General features: G+C 41.5%; 1 pseudogene; it reads left to right on the top strand.

Annotated features, from left to right (window-relative positions):
* Window positions 1–4,385: 4,385 nt before the first annotated feature.
* LOC125530071 lies at window positions 4,386–6,041 on the top strand (annotated as a pseudogene).
* The last annotated feature ends 332 nt before the right edge of the window (window positions 6,042–6,373 follow it).

Genomic DNA, 6,373 nt, shown 5'->3' with positions numbered 1-6,373 from the left:
GGGTGGTCTGGCTGGCGCGGCCAAGGGGGAGGAGGAGACGGAGCTGTGATGTCCAAGGGAGAATATCATCAAAAGCCCCCTCCCTTTTGGCAAAATACCACTGTGGACCTTTTTGTACTTGATTGCGAACTTCTTTGTGGCACAGGGACTCGGAAGCAAGAATGGCGCAACTTTTTATTTTTAATTTTTTTTATGTGGTGACATGTTAACTAGGGCTCCTTTGATTCAAGCAAATTGTACAGGATTTTTGGAGGATTGAAATTCTTAGGAATTTTGCCTACATTGGTCCTTGATTTTTATGATTATATTCCACTATTGAAAGTGCTCATGCGTTGCACCGGGTTGCATTTTTTATTTTTGGATTATGAATTTTGTGTTTGAAAAGTCTCACATCATTTCCTCCGTTGACATCTACTTCAGCTCCGCACCGCTATCGAAGTGTAAATAGAGATGCAAACATAGGAAGTTTCAACAGATCGAGTGAAACTCCACACAGATTTGTCTCGAAGAACAATTTATAAATACACCAAGTTGAGAACAACATCCACAGGTTCCGTTAATAGCATGAGACAGTCAAACATGTGCAATTTTTTTACAATATCTTCCTAATTTATTGAAGAACTTTACAAACTAACCATATCAGTCTGTTGTCAAGAATAGCACATTAAATGCAAGTGATGATGGTTGTAGTTGCATAGTAAAAACCACAAAGCCTATGTTTGAACAATACCCTCAGTCCAAGTATATATGACATATAGTTACTCATTTCTTAAAGCGAACTAAAAAATAATGTATGTATCTTCCGAATCATAACTAAAGTTTAGCAAACACCAAAACTTATAAGTCTTTCGGATCAACTGTTCCCTGCTTTGACCTCGCCTTTTAATTTGACTGAATATCTACTTACACTCTTCAAGATTGTTCCTGTGAGTTTCTTTAAAATCTATTTGCGCACCCAGCTAGATCTATAGTTGTTAATGTATGGAATTTTTTTTATTGGATCTGTTTATCTCGGGGCTCTGACGCGTCGGCTTCATTTAGACAATTTTTAGAGCCAGCGTTTACTCCAGGGAATACTCTGTATATTGTTCAATCTCGGTGTAGGTCCAGTTTCTCAGAAACTGTTTCAATCAATGTTGGGCCCAAACACCTTAAACTTAGTAAGTAGCATTCTTCCTTTGTGAAATCTCGTACCATTGACGATGTATTGCGCTGCGTGTTGGTTAAGATGAAGCAAGGAGAAAATCATTGACGATGTATTGTGCTTCATGTTTCGGTCAATTTGTTGGATAACTGTACACGTATGTGTTTTCTCAAGCCCACTGATTTCAGCCTCTTTGTTTTCTTCAAACCTCGTGAGTAATTAATTGGTTGACTGAACATACTATCTGAGAAGGGATAAGGGAAGAAACCTCAACTATTCCCCTTAGTTCATGTTGTCTCTACAATTTACTATTGTATATGTAGTGCTACCTTAATTAAATTCTGGCAACTAAGCTCATGTTGTGCTTAAGATTAAATGCGATAATAATGGAAATGCAGGTGAAAAGTTCAGGGATATTCTTTAGAGTGCCTATTATGTGTGGCTTCGGAGGTGCTGAAGGAGATATATGGAGTCGATGATGGCATATGGAGTGCTGGAGTTATAATCTACATTCTGCTCTCTTGCGTTCCTCCTTTCTGGGCAGCAGGGCAGGTGCGTTTTGTGGCTGGTTATGTCGATCAATTTTGGGGCTGTGCTGGATGCAGAGCCTGTCAGATGAATATAATTATCCTACAGGAACCCTCGGTGTCTCCTTTTCTCCCTTGGTTTTAATTATATGAGAATGAGGAAGGTATATTTGATTTGTTCTTCAAGGTTCTATTCGTTTCTCATTTGATCCCTGGCCATCAATTTCTAACATGGATAAAGAATTACAATGAATGGGAGAATCAGACATATCTCTGTTACGTGAGTAGAGAATGCGAACGCGTATGCTGATTGGGGAAGGTCAACATGGTTCAGTTAGCATAATAAGCTCTGATGGAAACAAGTTTTCATGAACTGAATTGATTGAATGCCCTTAGCAAGTTCTCATTAGAATTACCTCTTCTTACAAGGATAAGAAACTTAAGTGTTCTTCATTTATTTTGTGCAGATCCACCTGTGAAGCATAAATTTCATTGTATCCAAGGAGATATCTTCTCGCAAAAAAAAGGAGATATCTAATGCTGTAAACATGGGACTCAACATGTATAGAGTCGGAGACACTGCTAAACTGTCATTTATGGGCGTCTACCAAATTCACTATCAGCCACTATAGTAGGACCAGCAGTATATTGAAAATTATTTGGTTTTATTAGTCCATCTAGAGATGCTATGCTCAGCTCTAGATTTGACACTTACGATATCCAATTACACTCCCGTGGCTTGTATGTTGCTGGAAGATGCTCATAATTCTGGTTGGGAACATTAACCTTTCTCTTAGAGACCATATTTGAAACGGTACTCTGTCTACTAGTATATGCTAAGCTGTGTACAGATGTACAGATATCTGATTTTGTTCATTCTGCATTAGGTTGGGAGGATGTAGACTGAGAGCTATATGATGATTGAACAAAAGATAATGTGGAAGACATGAGAACTTTTAGGATGCTACAGTATAAAAATAATCGAATGTGCTCCCTTTTTTTTGGTTCTAGGATGCTATATAAAAATGGTCGAATAAGCTTGAAAAAAGGCAGCATGCTATTTCTCAGTATGATTTTAAAGATAAATATGGCTATCTGATTGTAAAGAGCAAGAGAATAAAATAATACATTTGTCAATGGGTCTAATTGGACTATAAATTATTGCCTATATACTGGGACCAAGCTGAGCAGGCCATCAACATCCTATTCCTGCTTATCTTTGTTCTCTTTGTATTTGTATTATTAATCTTGGTTTCAACTGCGTGTTGAGTGCAATCTTTACACAATCAACTTTTTATTGAAGGTTGCATTTGATGGTTTATTGGTTCTTCTGTGTTTCTAATTAACTTTATTAATTTTTAGGGTGGAAGAGCTTTTGAATTTAGATGGTAGTTGGAGGAGTGGGCCAGGTACTTAGCAAAAGCTTTAGCTGCTTCTTTTAGAACAGAGATGGAGCATGGGTGACCGACAAGATCCGACACAGAACATCAAGTAGTGTGATTAAGTCCAACAAGGAATAAAATGCTAGAGAGGGGGACCAGCCAAAGGGTGAGTATCTTGTGCACATGGTCCTTTTGTTGGCATCCTTATGTTTTGTGAGAAAACATCTGGAGCAATAAATATGGCTGACATTCTTAATTTTTTTGAAAATAATCTAAAAAATATACAACTTAGATGAGACGGGCCATATTTGCAAGATGGAACACCGGTGTCACAAAATTGAAGTTAAATTCATAACATGGTTCAAGAAAAAAGATGAATTCGATATTACACAACATTAGTTGGGTTTAAATTTGGTCCATTACCATTGTCGGCACTATTTTTGTTTTTCGAGTTGGGTCTCAAAAGGTACTTAATTTTTGTGACAATCGGTTCATTTTATGCCTGTCTGTGGACCTTTTCTCATTTTGTTTGAGATGTTTTTAAGTACAAACCGATGTCGGGTGCACTAAAAACCTGTCGCACTATATACTTACCAATGGCCGCAGTTCGCTGTCCAAAATAAACAAATTACCAATGGCCGCAGTTAACAATTTGGGCCTAATACTTGACATGAACTTAAACAATTTGCAGTGTGTTATTCGGGCTGATTGTTGCTACGAAGAATGGAATGATCATGCTATTGATAAAGAACACTCTCGGAAGTTGGATCTCTCATTTTGTGTTATTATGATTGCTGAAATTAATAGGCACATTACAAGGAATTGACGGGTTTTGTGTACCTTGTAATACTGACACACGCATGCACGTGTGAAGTTGAGTGATATTGATACTGTTTAATAATGGATGCTATAAGTTCTTTGGTGGCGAGCGATTTTCTGGTTTAGGAGACACCGAAACCGTCGAGAAAGAAAAAAGCCGAAGAGAGTTCGAATTTGTCGCTGTTTGATGAAACCAGATGCCACGGTGCTTAACACGTATTTCTGAATTAAAATAACAATTTGATAAATGTGTATATTTCTATTGTTTCATAGCAATGCACGGTCATCCGGCTTTTGCCCGCAGCAGTGCATGGGCATTCTCCTAGTCCAACTTGCTGCAGAGTGGTTGCTGATTCTCAACATCGTTTTATGTCTTTTTTAGGATATATAATAATATAATAATAAATCTGTTTAATGTCTTGGAAAACGAAACACACTTTAAAAAGAAGAAAAAACAAAGTTCTACTAGTATTTGAGTAGTGCTCGGACGAAAACTGCGTGACGTCCCGTGGTCTCGGCCTAATCTAGACTCTGAAATTTTGAGGTCTCATCCTCTGAGAAGCCAAGCGCCGCCGCCGGCGTCCCCATCAACCGTTGCCGACGTCGCCCTAAACCCAGGTACCCATCACCGATCACCACCCGGGTCGATTTTTCCTAGCCAGATCCATAATTTCCTCTCTCCATCTGCAGTCGTCGTGATCCCGGTGTCGCCTGCCTACGCCCTCCCATGGAGGAGAAGGAGGGGACCTTCGAGAGGAACACCAAGCCGAGGCTAGACGACCATCCCGGGGCGATGGCGGCCAGCCTGCTCACCGACGACCTCATCCTGGAGATCCTCTCCCGCCTCCCCGCCAGATCCCTCCACCAATTCAAGTGCGTCTCCGTGCCCTGGCGCGACCTCATCACCGACCCCACCAACCGCAGGAAGCTGCCCCAGGCCCTCGCCGGCTTCCTCTACATGGCCGTCAGCAACAATCGTCGGATCCACCACCACTTCGCCAGCGTCTACGGTGCCGTGGCCCCGTTCGACCCTGCACTCCATTACCTGCGCCCTAACAAGGACGAGGGCATAACCCAGGTGGACGCCTGCAATGGCCTCCTTCTCTACCGCCGCTACAAGAAGAACAAGGCGACCCCTTGGATAGAGGACGCTTGCCATTTTGTGGTGTGCAATCCCGCCACCGGGAGGTGGGTGGAGCTGCCCCATCCACCTCAACCACAGGAGCCAGCCAACAGCCGTAACCATACCACAGGCCTGGCTTTCGATCCAGTGGTCTCGTCTCATTTCCACGTTCTTTGTTTCGAGTACAACTTTCCAGGAGCTTACATCAAGGGAGTGAACATCTACTCGTCGAGGGCAGGAGCTTGGAGTCGCAGGGATAGTGGGATGGTCGAAAAAGTTATCCTGTGTAGTAAATGTGTCTATGTCGGTGGTATGCTATACGTTATAGGCAACCTGAAGCACATCAACGGCGAGTATGTGCTGGTCGGTGTGGACATGGAGGGGAAAGTGTGGAAAACTATCCGCGTGCCGTATGGTTGAAGCTTTGGTACGATTGGGGTGTCGCAGGGGTGCCTACACTATGCTATAGCTTCTGTCGATGATAACAATAAAATCCTGGTTTCTGAGATAGCGCTCTGGTGCCTCAAAGATCATGACAGTAAAGAATTGGTCCTGAAGCACACTGCCAGCCTCGATAAGCTTATGAGCATGACGGGGCTGGTGTACCAGGTGGCTGAGATTCATCCAGATTGCGACACCATTTTCCTGGTTCAGCTTGGAGGTGATACCTTGGTATCATATGATATGCGGCATCAGAAAGTTGGTTGTATCCTTAATCTTAAGAAACACAGTATACACAAATTTCTACCTTATGTTCCTCTGTTCTCAGAGTCATTAGCAGGTGCTGATGGGCACTAACTTTACCTTTGAACCACGCTTGTGCTTCCTTCTGGAATTGGCTATTCTGTCGGCCGAATTACTTGTTTGTGTACGTCTGAATCTGCTTCAATCATGCTGGTGCTTACACTCCGGCTTGCTTGATTTCCAGTTCAGAACAATGGCTGGTAAACCTACAGATTAAGTATATTGTCATTTTGAAATAACATTGTTACCCTTGTTCTTGTTTGCCTAGCACTCACAGTTGTTCTGGACATGTATTACTTCCATGAGGCTAAATTATTTTGTAATCAGCTTTCTTGTCCATAACAATCAGTTATTTGATTATCCTAAATCTTAAGTCATATTGTCAACCTTCTAGTGTACTAAAGGGTTCAATCAGACTGGTTACTCGTGCGATCTCTAGTTGACTTTGTGCATTCTGTATTTTGGCAAAGCAATACCTTTGCGCAAATTCTTTATTTTGTTTGCTGTGGCTAATGATTCGATAGATGCCACAGATAAATTATGCATTCTGTATTTTGGCAAAGGACTACCTTTGAGAAAATTCTTTATTTATATGTGTCGTACCATCGATGATTTGGTACAATTGGATCACCAC

The sequence above is a fragment of the Triticum urartu genome, unplaced genomic scaffold (assembly GCF_003073215.2).
Source record: "Triticum urartu cultivar G1812 unplaced genomic scaffold, Tu2.1 TuUngrouped_contig_6050, whole genome shotgun sequence".
Lineage (NCBI taxonomy): Eukaryota > Viridiplantae > Streptophyta > Magnoliopsida > Poales > Poaceae > Triticum > Triticum urartu.
Note: the sequence above shows the minus strand (reverse complement) of the source record. Positions and strands in the feature narration are given on the sequence as shown.